Source organism: Bombus huntii, chromosome 4 (assembly GCF_024542735.1).
Source record: "Bombus huntii isolate Logan2020A chromosome 4, iyBomHunt1.1, whole genome shotgun sequence".
NCBI classification, from domain to species: domain Eukaryota; kingdom Metazoa; phylum Arthropoda; class Insecta; order Hymenoptera; family Apidae; genus Bombus; species Bombus huntii.
Window position 1 is genome coordinate 12,630,683 of NC_066241.1, and position 15,425 is coordinate 12,646,107.

The 15,425-nt window shown below is 34.5% G+C and overlaps 1 protein-coding gene across 1 annotated transcript in view; it reads left to right on the forward strand.

Moving 5' to 3' along the window:
• The window catches only part of LOC126864953 (cell adhesion molecule Dscam2), a 308,574-nt gene that overhangs the window by 266,816 nt on the left and 26,333 nt on the right, over positions 1-15,425 (forward strand). The window lies entirely within an intron of this gene.

A 15,425-nucleotide genomic window follows, 5' to 3' on the forward strand; every position in this document is an offset into this window, starting at 1 on the left:
CTTCACTCTTTTCAACGGATCATTAAATAGTAGATATTGACAGAAGAAAATAGTTAAAAAATGTTATTTCATCTCTCCTTAATTGAATCATGAGCATCTGATAGAAACCACATTGATATCTATTTTTTACAATAGATTGTGACCAATGCTTTTTGTTGGTCTTTTTTCTACGAGCGTAATGTCAAAACATAATGAAAAATGTATTTACATCCATCCTGTTTAACTGCAAATGACAGAACAGGCGAACAAACGAAGCAAGTAATCAGGATCTTTAGCGAAGACAAGGAATTGTGTGAACGCTGTTTTCGGTTGTTCCGGATTCGGTAAAATTACCCAATCGATCGAAAACCAATATCGTCTGGACGAGCTACGAGCTCTTAAAATGCAAGATCAGTTGCTGACTATTGCTATTAACATTGCAACGATCCTCCAATTTTTGTATTTCAATCTCGCTCTCATTTAGGTAAACATAAAGAAGTTGTAATATTTTTGGAGAAAATATTAACATAACATTGAAACGAGAAATCTTGCGCTTGAATAAGACTTCTTTCGTATTTAGTCCAAACTCCACGTACTTCGTAACGTTAGAAGAATACAATTGGGTCGAAAACCACCAAAACAACTTAGCAGGTTTAATATGATTAACCAAATCTGTTAATGAGATACCTAACTTGAAAAGTATCTGTTATTCAGATACATCACTCTACTTATTGTGCAAGTACTCAAGAGTACTTACATATAGATACTTACGAACACAAGTTCTGAAATAATTCCTCCTATTAAAGAAGAAATAATCATTTCTTCAAATCTACAGATGATACGTGTCAAAAAAGTATTTATCATGGTTTTGAGAGTTAATGCTACTAATATTATATTATGCTACCACTATATTGTTGTTCATTTGTCTTTTATATATTACTTCGATGTAATAAATAAAATATATTAAGAAGACTAATGGAAGTTTAAGTATCTTTTTCCAAGATGTCATTTGCAATCCGTGGCTCCTTTGAGACTTTTGTTCCTCGTGATGAATACCATACGATGCGAACAAAAAAGATTCTGCATCCAAATTAATATTCAAGGTCAATTTTGTGCTCTACATTTTTAAAAGATCTCCATCGATCCGAAGGTGTAGAATCACTTTGCAAAGCCACGAAGAATCTTTTTTGACATTCCATACATTTATATTACCTATGTTTACGACAATGATAAATATTTCAATATTTTCCTGTTGTCGTGAAGCAATGAGAGCGTAAAAATTAGAATGCCTGTCGACGAAGCAATATTCCATAAAATATTTCATAAAAACATTCCGCTGTCTAGGTATTTCTAAAAAATAAAAAATAACCTACTTTGAAGCGCGCTCTTTCTGGTGAAATAGTTGACTTTAATTGCTGACAAACGGCACACCTTTGTTGATATTTAAAAAAAATATATTAGCGTCGAGATATATGTCGGTTAAAGTTCACAAGCTTTCCACAGGAATTCATCAGGAGAATTCGACTTTTAAACGATCGTATTTTCGAAGATGTTACATCCTTTCAATTTTTCATTTTTTAATTGAAAATATTTAAAAATATTCGTAATTACTATACACGTATTATGAAAAACTCGTAAAAATTGTGCAGTTCTCACAGCATATTATTATAAAGCTATTCAAATTTTAATTGATATTGGAGAGCAGATAACGAGAAATTATTGACTTAAGCATTAAAGAACAAATTTAAATTAAGAATTCGATTAAATTCAACTGTTACAGTCTCAAAATACAAGATACAAAAATTCTAACGCGGCAAGTGAAATGGAACATTCAACTTTCTCCGATCAAATTCTCAGAAATTGAAAGAATATCGTTTTATTAATTTATTGCTTTCTTAAAACGATTTTTGACAAATTTCAATAATTTACATTGTATATAACATAACAATCCAGCTTTAACATTAAACGTTTCGAAGTTATATTATTTGTGAATTTTATTTTGTTATATAAAATTAGCTAGAATACACATATACTCAATTCAAAAATCATTTCCTATGCATATTTTCCTCCTTCACTTCCTTTTTTTCTCGCAATATTCTTTACGTTATTCGCGACTTTTTCTTAGCTATATTATTTAATTTAGGAAAATCTATTGGCATCCTCTTTTTCCCTCTACCTTTTTAGCACCATTCTCTAAATTATTCATCGTTTCTCTTAACTGTATCATTCAGTTTAAAAAAAATTTCTGTTATTTTCCACAATTCTTTTCTCGTTCACTGCGGTTCATTATCTTCACTCTGCAATTCACTATCCTATTTTGAGTCACATTTGATCGGAAGCGAGAATTGGATACTACGAGGTTTGCGATTAAGGCGCGGCGAATTGAAATTTAAATGTTGTTTATTCTAACAACATCAGTACGTTGGGAGAAACTGAGAAAATCGTCGAACTATAATGCAATCTCTTCATTCATCTATATATTATCACCATATTCTTCTCACAAAACTCATTCCAAACGTTTAAAGACCTCCAACAGCCGGATCGAACGGAAATCGACCAAAAAATGTAATCTGGAATCGATCAGTAGCGACACGATGATAAATCGTCGTTTCGTGCCATGAAATTCTAAACACGATCGAACGAGGCCAACAAAGCATAAAAATATCCACTTGAATAGAGTACAAACACAGTGGGTCTCCAGAGAAATAGAGGATGACATTCGATCGCGAGAAGAAAACGTGGGAAAAGAAGGTGGCGGGGACGCTTTCGACGAAAGGAACACGAGTCCACGATAAAGTTGAAAAGATGGAAAGCGGAGGAGTGGGGCTGAATATAACACGCCAACTAACTGTTGAGTTGTTTCAAAGTTGTTCGTTCGATGGACGTGTTTCGAACAGGCGGTAGGTAGGACTTGTGAACGGAGTTTGATAGTTTTTAAACGGTCTGCGTGCCTGAACTGGGAATAAACGTTGGATGACACTTTAATGGATATCGATAGAGTTGAACGACGTCTATTTATGTATTTTGAAAAAACTTTTTTTAATTATGTAGCTTATAATTAAACGAGTAAGAGATGGACGATGAAATTCTATCGGTATATGTAACTTTTTATATTGATTTTCATTGAGACAGGATTTGACATTATTTTTGCAAAAGTAGATTGCACATATCTGAGGAAATAATCCTTGTTTACTTTGTCAAAATTGAAATCCTAAATTTTAAGAAAGCTTCTTATGTTGATTTCCATTAAAATACAGCCTGATCTCGTTTCTAAAAAACCAGGTTATGTGTATTGACAAAATTATCTTCATCTATTCGCCGAGTTGAAATGTAAAATTTACAACAAGGAAATATATAATCGATTTTTATGAAAATAAAATTTCACGTCATTTTTTAAAATGATGGATCGTGTGTATGAGAGAATCAGATTTATCTATTCTTCACGTTAATATGCCAAATTTTAAAATACATTCTAAGAATGAAAAGCTAAAATGCGCAGATGCTCGTTATTAATACAGCGTTCTCGGTTCTTGCATTTCAATCTCTTTATGCAGTAACAACTAAAACAAAACTAGCCTCATACCTGTAATAACGATCGCATCCCCTTCTCTGGTCGGCTGGGACGTCCCAGCACCGGAAATAGATGCTCGACTCCTTTCCGCTTTTTTCAGACAGCGGAGCACGCGCGATTCAGACGTGTTTCAAGCGTGTTTTAGCCGTGCTTCTCTCCGGCTTTATGCCTTTGTACAATTCCCGTGCCTCATTGTCCTTTCAACGACGACGACGACGACGACGACGACGACGACGGCGACGACGCGTGTTCTCATGCGTCTCATCAGCGTAACGGTTGTTAAATCCAAATCGACAGCACATCGTAATCGACAAAGCAGTTTCAGACGATCTCGAAGCTTTCACAGCTGCCATTTTCCTTCTTATTTCGCGACGTTTCGTTTATCCGTCGACGACGAATTTCCATTTTCTTTTTCACTCTCCTTCGCTTTTTTTTTTTTTTTGTTCTTGTTACATCAAACAGCAGAGGGATCAAAGATCAACATCAGACAGGATGCAGATATTCGAACGGATGTTTAGGGATCTTTGAAGTGCGAAGCGTTGACGAAAGAAAGCTTCTGATGAGGATGGAAGCGAGCTTTCTGCAATTGCACGAAGATGACGTGTGTGTTGTAGCGTGTAGTTTTCTTGAAAGGGTGAAATTTCGAGAGATGTAACCGGTTTGAAGATTTGTAATGCAAGTAGAGAAATCAAATGATGTAACATTCTCAGTAATAAGGTATTAAGTCTTGTCAAATCGTTTTAATTAAACACTAATTATGCTTACATATCCGACACTAATTATTCAAGAGATTTAACGGATATGAAGATTTATGATGAAAGTCGACAAATTAAGTGATGTAACATTCTCGGTAATTAAAGGACTTAAAGCATTAAATCTGCTGACTCGGATTATTTTAATTAAACAGAAATTATATTTGCATACCTAACATTAATTATCTTGGATTACTCTAATAAATATACGTTAGCGCACAAAATTATTTCGATATTCGTAAACCTGTATCTTGCGCGTGTTACATAAGACATTTTGAAATTCCATTAGCACTGTGCTAATATCTCGATTATCATGATTATATTGGTAAAGTTTGAAACTGGTTCGAAAATATACATAGAAATTGCAAAATATTTCTTGCAAGTATATATTTCGTAGAAAACTTAAATAGATTCAAATAGTCCATTATCCGTTATATAATACTAAAAATCTCAATATTCAGTATGAATATTTATGTTTAATGCTTGTCATATGGATAAATGTATAACGACTATAGAAAGCATTTGTACACCATTGAATTTATTATAACATTTATTAACTAATTAATTAAGTTCAACCAGGTTAAGTTTCGTAGTATTTCGTAATACTTTTCATATGACTATACAAATTTAATACTTGCATGAAACGATTGTGAAACACGACAAAAAAGCTTCATTGGAAAGTAAAAGTATGTACAAGTACTTTCGTAGCCACTGTAGTTACACAAGTACTATACATTCGTTATATAATTACATAACTCATCAAAAATACAATATAAAGTATATCCAACATCGAAAATGGAACATAGAACGTTCTACCAAACTCGAAAACCGAGAAAAATTGGTGAAAACTTGTTACAAAATTTGTACGTATGAAAACTTCGTCAATATAACACGCTTTCCATTATCGAAATAATTTTTTAGTCTGCATCCGCTCGTTTAAAGCCGAAGTTCTCCACGTGTATGGATTTATAATCGTGAAAGGGGTTGATTTCAATTAAAAAGCCGAACGTAGTGGCTGAGAGAAGTTTAAACGTTTATACCCGACACGCGTGCAAGTTTCATCGGTGGGTTCCGCATAAACAATCTCCGAAACAGTCTCGCTGGAAAATCAAATGGAAGAAAGAGAGAGAGAGAGAGAGAGAGAGAAAGGGGACGAAAAAAAGAGGAAAAAAAAGAAGAGAAGTGGAGGTCTTCAAACTTCATTTTCTACGGCGCGAGACTTTCGCTGGTGCCTTTCTATAAACAATCCTCGAAGCACCCTCGGGGAAAAATACCGCCACCCTGCTCGAAACTTAATCTCCCTGCTTCTTTTTCAGTAGATTTATTCGTAAATTCGTGCCACGCACCGCCGATACAAATTAAAAAGCAGACTGAAAATTCAACTATTCGTACTGACCAGCGAGTACTGTGAATTTAAATAGTTCGAGAGTTTCGCGATGATTTTGGTTTATTTTGATTGGGATTAGACGAAGTTAGAAATCTGAGGTTTTACGGTAATGTGTCTGGAAAGGGGTAATTAATTAGTTTGGAGAGATTGATCTTCGCAATTCATTAGTTTTAGGAGATTGATTGGTTTTTAGATATTTAGAGGTCAGAAGATGTTAATTAATATTAGATGTTCGGATTAAGAAAATGTAACAGAAGGGATAATTGAATTTATTAGTAATATATTTGGAAAATGGTGGAAAGATGGATAATTCGTCTTTTGTGTGTTTGCAATTAATTAGTTTAGAGAGATTGATTGGCCTCTAACTGCTTGGAAGATAGAGGTTGTTAGTTCGTGATGGACACTTATTTAATTGTTGTTAGAGATTGGGAAGTTCTAAAAATATAACGAAAGAAGTAACAGTATATCTTTATAAAGAATTTGAAAAAAGTGCAAAGAATAATTTTTTTTCTTCTGGTAATGATTTTCTTTTGGTATCTAAAGTACCAAGAAATCCTTTCCAACTTCACCATAACTTCCCAAACTCCATTACCTCAACGATTAATCAAGACATGCCTCGTGAAACGCAACAAGCAAACAAAAATCAGGAGAATGTACTTTAAAAATTCCCAAGAACCATTCAGACAAATTTAATTTTCAACCCCTAACTAAAGCATCTTTGCAGTTTGAATATTTTCTAAAGGCTACCCCTCCATTTCTGCTTTCTCTGTCCATTTTCCATCCTCTTTCTTTGTCCACATTTTGTCACGAAGCCGTCCACTGTTTGCAATTGAGAGAGGGGCATCGTGCACGAGGGTATATTACCATCTCGTCATGGCTGATGCTCGCTTCTGAATGCTTTTCCCCCGGAATATTTCCATATTTCTTCCGGTGGCCATATTTGTTTTCGCTATTGCCGATATTAAAACCGGCGGAGCGCACTACTTCGACGCGAACGTTTATCGTTCAGTTTTCCATAGTAGTCGTAGCGATTCCTTACGGGGCCCTCGAGGACATCCCCTACAGATGTTACGATTCTTATGAGAATAGAAAGGAATTCCATATTTCTGATCTCTAAACTGAACGGTTATTGATTCGAAATTGGCGGGAGTTAATTCAAGGTAATCCGTGATTGTTACAGTACAGGGTGATTCAGATAAGTTGGATCACATAAAATATCTGACTTATTAATTATTGTATAGAAAAACTTTTCAGAAAAAAGTTACGCTGTCTCAAGACGCGTATGTAAAAAATTTTTTATTAAGGTAATTCTTTTATCAGATTCCACGATCATCGGTATTTTCTTTTAGTGGAACCCTATATAATTTTATTTAATTCCAAAGTCCAGGATTAGCCATGTTTTTAGTATACTTGATAAATTTCAAACTGGATTTTCTCGGAGACTAAGCCGAGAGTGAAACAATTTTATTCTATATTTTTTCTTATTCTTTTCTCCACATTGAATCACATAGTAACTTTTATATTTTATGTTATATTTACATATTATTCCGCCAGGTTCTGTATATACATTTTTATAGTACGTACATTGTCTAATAAATAATTGAAATTAATATCTGAATTTTTATCTAAACTTGCCTTACTTAACGAAACTTCATGGACACCTACTTTTGTGATCTGTCCACTTATCTTCGTCCTCGGCTATATCTCGCTACATTAAATTTAAAACCAAAGTAAAACGAACAGACGCTATGAACACACTGGACGAATCGTAGTTCCACGATACAGGTAGTCTACCAGTAAACAAACGTGAAAGAATCGGAAGCAAAAGCGAAAAAAGAAGTAGAAGTTAGGTACGGAGAAATAAAGTCGTAACGCGTCGACGCAAAGAGAGAGGAAAATGAGCTGGAGAACAAGAAGGCACGGGGAAGTTGCTGTGCAAATGTGTGCGGACACACTTACGCTTGAGGTGGCCAGCTTCTGCGAAGCTTCGCTGTCGGAAAGGAAGATTTTTAAGTTGAAACGTCGGTAATAGAAATGGGAGCTAGTTTGAACCGGAGAATGAGATGTCAACATTAGCCGTCCTCGTGGAGTAGTACCAATTACTGGACCGGCGGAAGATGGAGGCTTGAATCATTCACCAGCTTCCGGTCGATGGACCGTGCACGAGGTTTGGTTCAGGATAATTCTGGTTCTGTTTGTTGAATGGCTATGAAAGGATTTTTTTCACTTTCGCTGATAAAATAATTTGTGTTTAAATTGATTCCATATCTTTTCAAAGAGAATTCAAATTTTAGTTTATTGCTTTATTGTAATTTATTATAATCATGCGAAATTACAAGAAGAGAGGAAAAGATGTTACAGAAATTTCTGTAAATTGTACAGAAAATGTAATTACATAGAGAGTTATGACACAGATGATGGTTCTGTAGAATTGTAATATGGAAAAGGGTTTTGAGCTCGAAATATTTATTACATATGTAAATTTGCCCAAATATTAAATGGACATAATGAAATTTTTATTCAAATATTAATACACATACATATAAGATACGGGGTATATAAAATAAAAAAGATCGGAGGGAAAAAAGTCAATCGTAGAATTTAAATTCGGTCAGATTAGATTTTGAAGTGAAAATGTTGGGTTTGTAGTAATTAAAATAGTAATTTTACAATTTAAAAACTAATTTTTTTACATTTGTCCAATTGCACATTATTTTGGTACTATCTATAATATTTATACAAAAGTTAAGTTCTACAAAAGTCTTACTAATATTTCAACCACTTTTTCACATATATCTTCGTTTATCAAATTTTCGTAAATGTTCAAAGAAATTAAAAAAATAGGTTAAACAAATCAATTTAGCTGGAACATCGTGACTAGCATTCGCGATTAAAACAAATTAGAAGTTCAAGCGAAAACAATTCCAAACTCGTGGGAATTCGATAGACACGGAACTTGTTAAACTCTGAAACTTCGTAAACTCGGAGCTTAGAGTCTTGGCCATGAACTTGCACCATCACTAGATCCCATTGCATTACTCGATAATTGCAATAACTGATTTCATAGAAACAAAATTGTAAATATCCTCCTCTTTTTCCAGCAAACAGAACATTTTTTACAATGATATTCCTTAACAATTTGCTAATAATTTCTCAATATCTGTTACAAAAAAAAACATCGTTTGTACCATTTCCTGAAGAGTTTAGATAACGAAAAAATCAAAGGGTGGAAATAAAAAAAACTGTATGTGTCTTTTCAAAAAAAATTCTTTTTCCCTTAAAAAGGTCGTTTATATGGAAACCAATATCACTAAATATGGAGGCAAGTGTTATTAATTTGTAGCATTTCGTATGTGATATAGGATGTATGTTATACGATTCGTCTCCGAGATTAGGCTAAATGTGCCTGCGAGCTCCTCGTGCTCGGACATGTACGTTGCATCTTGAATTGCGAGAAGAATTTATTTTTATTTTCGTTGCTCGTCATTCGTTACGTGACCACTCCACGCGGACAGCGTATACTATAAATAAACGTAATATAAACACATATATACACCCGCTATACCTGTGGAAAACGTAAACGTGATGAGTAATATGAGTGTTGGAAAAAAATGAAACGACGGAATGACGAGAGATGCAAAGGTAATGAACGAAAAAGAATTCGGACATCAAACAAGAATTATAACAGAGAAGAAAATAAAATTACTCGCCATCGACATTAAAGATAAATCTACTTCGTTTATCCCATCAAGACAGACAATGTGTACTGGTACTTTCACTTAAAATATAAAATAACTTTTGTTATTGATTAACAAACCTTTGAAATATAAAACTAAAAATATTGTAAAATTATATAGAGTAGCACAGAACCTATAATAAATGAATTTCGTTATATTCTATCGATAAACTACATTTCGGCGAACAAAAAGGTATTTTCCACGAAACTTTTGTTTCATCACTTGCAGCCTTATTTATTTCCGCTTTTCAATTTTTATTGAAATATTTTCATACAAATATCGCATGCAAAATACAATGTAAATACCGATATATAAATCGAAATTTCGTTTTGGATATTAGTACACGAATATCTATAGTGACAAAGAAAGGAAGATATTATTACGTTTAGTTAGAAAGATATAATAACTAATAAGACAATAATTCTCACCTGCGCAACGAGATCTTCCGATTAACATATCTGTTTAAAACATAAGAAAATCAAATTTCAAATTATAGATATATCCATCCGCACCCCAAAAGGACCCTTCAGCAACAATCACCAACCCTCTCGAACAGCGTCTCGCCATCATCTTCGCCACGTAGTAAGCCCATTATCTTACATCCCTACCTATACCTCAACCTGAAGCACAAAAGAAAACCCATCGCCCCATCGATTGTATCGTTCCCCGGAGACGCGGGAGACACGCCATCCACCTTCGTCACCAACCCACCCGTTACCTCACCCCTTAACGACGAACGCGTTAACGACGTTGGCACGTCGCCGCGATACGACGTCGTCGAAGGCTGCTCCGTCTACTGTTCTTGGGTCAGGATAGCGTCGCTGATAACGTTGCTCGTTGCGATGACTAAGGAGGACGCGCAGGTGTTTCCGTGCGACGCGACGTGTAGCATGCACAATGTTGGCCCAGTTGGTTACGAAACAAACGTATCATAGGCGGACACGACGTGATGTTCACCGTGATATCCTGCGTCAGCGGACACACGCTGCCTCGTGTATACCTGTACTGATACAGGAGACGAGAGAGAGAGAGAGGATGAGGGAGAGGTTAGGTGGAAGGTGATACCTGTTACGTGCAACCGACCGACATAAATATGTATGGGACATGAATGGCTGAGCGTGTACAGGACGAGAGTAGAAGCGGCCCGTTAGCCCGTGCTGGATTCGGATGGACGGATGGGGGCGGATATCTGTTTACGTATGGATGTTTTGCACACTCTTCGCGAGAAGAATCGAGAGTAATTTCGTTGCTGTGAATGATACGCCACGCGATGGTGATTACGAAAGAATTTGTTAAACATCTTTTTTTTTTTTCAAGGAGGATGAACTGTGGATGTTTATAGATTTCCGGGGTGGTTGAAAGTGCAATTTTTAGTCATATCGGCCTGTAAATTTTTTATCATATGAATGCGTTAAAGCATTGTACATTGTCGCGGGAACCATGCACGCGTGCCAATTTTCAAGCTGATCGGATATGTGGGAGTAGGCGAAAATTCAGTTAAAAATTTTCTTAAATACAAGTGAAGCTAGATAAAAGTATGTAAAAAATACACGTAGTATATTTAAAAGTATGTATATAAAATATTCGAAGTATGGTACTTGTTAAGTATATATTTAATATTTAGGGGGAGTGAGTTTCGCAAGACTGTGATTAGGCGATTAGGGAAGCGTTTGCGAATTACTTTTATCCTCGGTTTAGGAGAAGAATAGACTGCAGATGTTTATAGGAAATTTGGAAACGGTGAAATACCTATAATATTTATAAATACATAAAATATTCGAAGTATAATACATTTGCTAAGTGTAATATTTAGGAGATGAATATCGCGGTAGTATTTGGTTACGTATGAATGGTTTGTACTTTCTTTGCGAAGAATCGAGAGTAATTTCAATGCAATTTCATCGACTTTAATACGTATTGCTGCGAATAGTACACGACGCGACGGGAACAATTTAATAGTTTAAAGACTTTTTCTTATCACTATGAAAATTCGATACGTACGTATTTACAAGGCATCAGGGAGAATAGACATTTACGAGGGACGTCGTTTGAAAATGAATTGTACGACAGGTAGAATTGACACGTGAAGCGGAATAACGTCAATCGAAGAAAGGACTTTGAACGGTATTTCATAGAGGCATTTGTACCATGGAACGTACACTTGCTGGCATGTTTAAACATTTGCCAATATTTCACTGTCCCTTCGCGTTTCCTACGAAATCGATAACGAATAGGAGTAGAATGAAACGATAGAATCATTTTATGGAACAAATCGCTGCTTCGAATGGTTTCGTTGATATTACAGAACAAATTTGACGTAAAGCTCTTTAAAATTACGTTTACAATGTGTTTTATTTGAACAAAAATACAGATATATAAAATTGTATTGCACTTTTAGAAGAAAGATTGAAGATTTTATTACCCGTAACAATCAAACATTGTATACGTAAAATCTATTTAAAATTAGATTTTCGTCTACAAAAAATAGCGATTACAAAAATGCTTTACTATTTCAGATTTTCCATTGCAATAAATGACTATTTTGAAAAAGTACGAATAAAATTTATCAATTTTTATAGATGAAAAATAAATAAACCATGTTTTCCTTCGTTAAAGTAATTCTACTGTATTGATAATATCACAGACCAGGCATTATAATAGCCAAAAAATTAAATTACTTTCTCACGCTCCGAAAAGGCCAATTAAAAATCATTTTATTATCTTATTACTCGATGAAACAAAATCTCTAGTTCATGAAAGGATTATGTCATAAATTATTATCGAATAAAATTAAATTACCTTTTTACGCTTGAAATACCACATCTAGGAATCAGTTTGTTATTTCATTACTTCGTTAAACGAAAAATTATTTCGTAAAAGGATTGTGTCGCAAATCATAATCGAGTCAAATTAAATTACTCTTTCACGCATGAAAAAGAAATTCAATTGGATGTTATTTTATTATTTCATTACTTCGGAAAATAGGATTATTCTTCCATCAAGAAAGATTATATCACAAACTATAATCGATTATACTGAAATTACTTTTTCAAACTTAAAAATAATTTTACTATTTTACTAGCTCGTAAAACGCAATTGTTTTTCTATTAAGAAGGATTATGATACAAAATAAGAAACTAAACCGAAGAATCTATTTTTTACGTTCATCAATGATGAAGCATAGTAGAAAAATAATATGAACTATTTTAAAATAATATATGTGGAAAAATAATACATATGTATAATAAATAAAGAAATATAAACAATAAATAAAAACAACAAATAGAAATAATACGTTTTGGAAAAATAATACAAATTTTTCCAAAAACTAATTGACCATATAACTAAATATAATTAAATCAAAACTATTATAATCGTTTATAACTCAACAAGAAGATATTAATCAAAGATCAAAGTTTTTAGCTTTACCAGCAATTTCCTCAAATTAAAAGCTCCGTCACTGCTACAGTTTCTCCATTACTCCTTTAAATTATTCAAAAAACAGCTCGTCTATATTTCATTGGCATTGGTTCAAAGATCGTGCGTGGAATTATTCCACCTTTGTTCGTAAAAATATTCTTCTTTCTTGACTCGGTTCTTATAAGAAAAGGGGATCAAATGGGATAGTTTCACAGGCGAACGAACGCTCGATTGAAATACGTGCCAGGAGAATCTGTCGCGAACGTGCGTCCATAGGGCATTCGAAGATTTTACAAAGTAGTTCGAAGCTTTTACGTAAACGCCTCGTCTTCCGTTATATGAACTTCTCGATACTTCGGTTGAACGAAAGAACGATCGTCTTTCACTGCGCTTTCGTCGCGTAATTATCGAGTGAGAAGTTTCGTTCAACGAAATTTTGAAGTTGCCACAAGTTTCTGCAAGATTTTGAGGCTCCTACGAGAATTGGAGCATGGAAATTTCCAGGTGTATCAAGTGATTTTATATTATTAAGGTAGTTTTGAGGAGTACGTTGTGGTTTAAGAATACTCGAAGTTGTTCGCGATTATTATTTTCAGCCGGATATAATTAAACGGTTTTTGAAAATAATTCTTCTAAAGTTATTTTTTTTACGCAAATATTAGAGATATTTGTGATTTTTATCGTCGTTATTTTCGTCCTTTTCAGTGCGTTTTACAGTAGCGTGTAATAATTAGCAAGTGTTAACAACTGGTCCATCATTATAAAATACAATAATAGATGTTCGTTAAAAATAAATTTCAATTTATTTTCTCCTTGCTAGAACATAATTTTATAAAGAATATATTAAATATAGTATTTGAATCATATATGTATACTCATACATAATACATAATAGTACTTAATAAATACGTAACACGTAGCCAGATACTTTTTGTGACCAATTATAAAAATGGCAAAATAAAACAACTATAACGAACAATTTCAATTGAAACCTTAAAACGATGTTACAAACGAAGTCGCGCGCTATCTTCAACGTCGTAAAAAATGTACGTGTTTCTCTGGAGAGCACGCGAAACTTGGAACAAATTACCAGAGAATTTCGAAACTGGAATTGTTTCTCGACGTTAATCCCCTTTTTCTCTACGAATCTCCATGAAAGGACGAATGTTTTCGAGGAAAAAAGTGCTGAATGGTTCATGTGTTCCGTTGTTTCACTCGATGTCTGAGACAACGAGGTGACAAGAGGGCTGGATGTTGCCCTTCTTGGAGAAAATGAAAATGCGCCATGCAGACGCTGCAAAGACGACAAAGCTTGGCCGACAGACGTTTGACACGAACAGCCGCCGGTGTGACTCGAAGAAAAACTTCAAAAAGAATCGATAGACCTCGGCGCAGACCCCTTTTCTCCTCATATCCTGTTCCTGCGAGAGGATAGAAGCCTCGAAGACGTGTCAGACCTTCTGATATTGAGGATAATGGAGGTGTCGTAAAAATGAAAGCCACGTGTACCGTTTTCGGTACATTCTGAAACTGGTTTTCAGATCGAATGATATTTTTGTCATTGATCGATAAAGTGCAAGAAGACAATCGTTGTTAACTACATACGGCGCACTCGGTTTACTTTAATTTATAATCAGCTTGTTTTTAAATTTATGAATTCATCGTTATCGTTATTACAGTAGAAACCACTTAGGGGATTTTCAGGGAATAAACAAAGAAAGACGTAAGGCTAACTATTTTTCCTATTCTTTTTTCCCTTTTTTCATACAATAAGTTTTACAAAATAAAAGTCAAAATATCTACTAAATTAGTAATGTTTCGAAATAAGTAGATTAATAATTTTTTATAGAGGATTAAAAAATATATGGTTCCATTTAAAAAAAAAACCGATCATTTTGGAATCACGAAAAATATGATCCTAAGACAAAATTTTTATTTGCCATGATATTTGTTCCTCCGTACCAAACAATTTATTTCTTCGTCATCTTTACCTGTCGTTGAAAATAAGGAAGACATCGCCTTGTAACGAAGTTAAAGGCGTATTTATACGCCTTACGTGGCTAAAAGAAAGAGATTGACAATGAGTTTTCAGATAATTTTACGTATTTATCAAAGTCTATATATATTGAACGAAAGAAAAAACTAGGGGCACAGTCGATAAAGCTCGAATCGATTGCCACTGGTCCGTTTCCTGCGACTGCACGTCCACGTATCCATCCTGATGCCTCGTGACAGGAACGTGCATGCGCCGTCCCACTGGTGGACGACAGTAATCGTACTTCCGATTCGCATAGGGCTGTCGAGCTGCAAGTTACGAGCTATTTATCTCCGTATTTTTATTCCGTCGGGAGAGACGATATTAAATTGCTTCTTTCACATCCAAGAAACTCGGCCCCGTCGGGGCTGTCTAGCAACCTCATTTCCTGTTTCTTTCAGGGCCATTCACGTATTGTTGGATACCTTCGTGCGTAAAAACATTATTTGACGTAATGAACAAAAAAACTGTGTGCGTACTTAGGAAATAAGCACCAGCTCGAATGTTCGATCGAGGGTAATAAATAGCTACTTTGGTTCGTTCG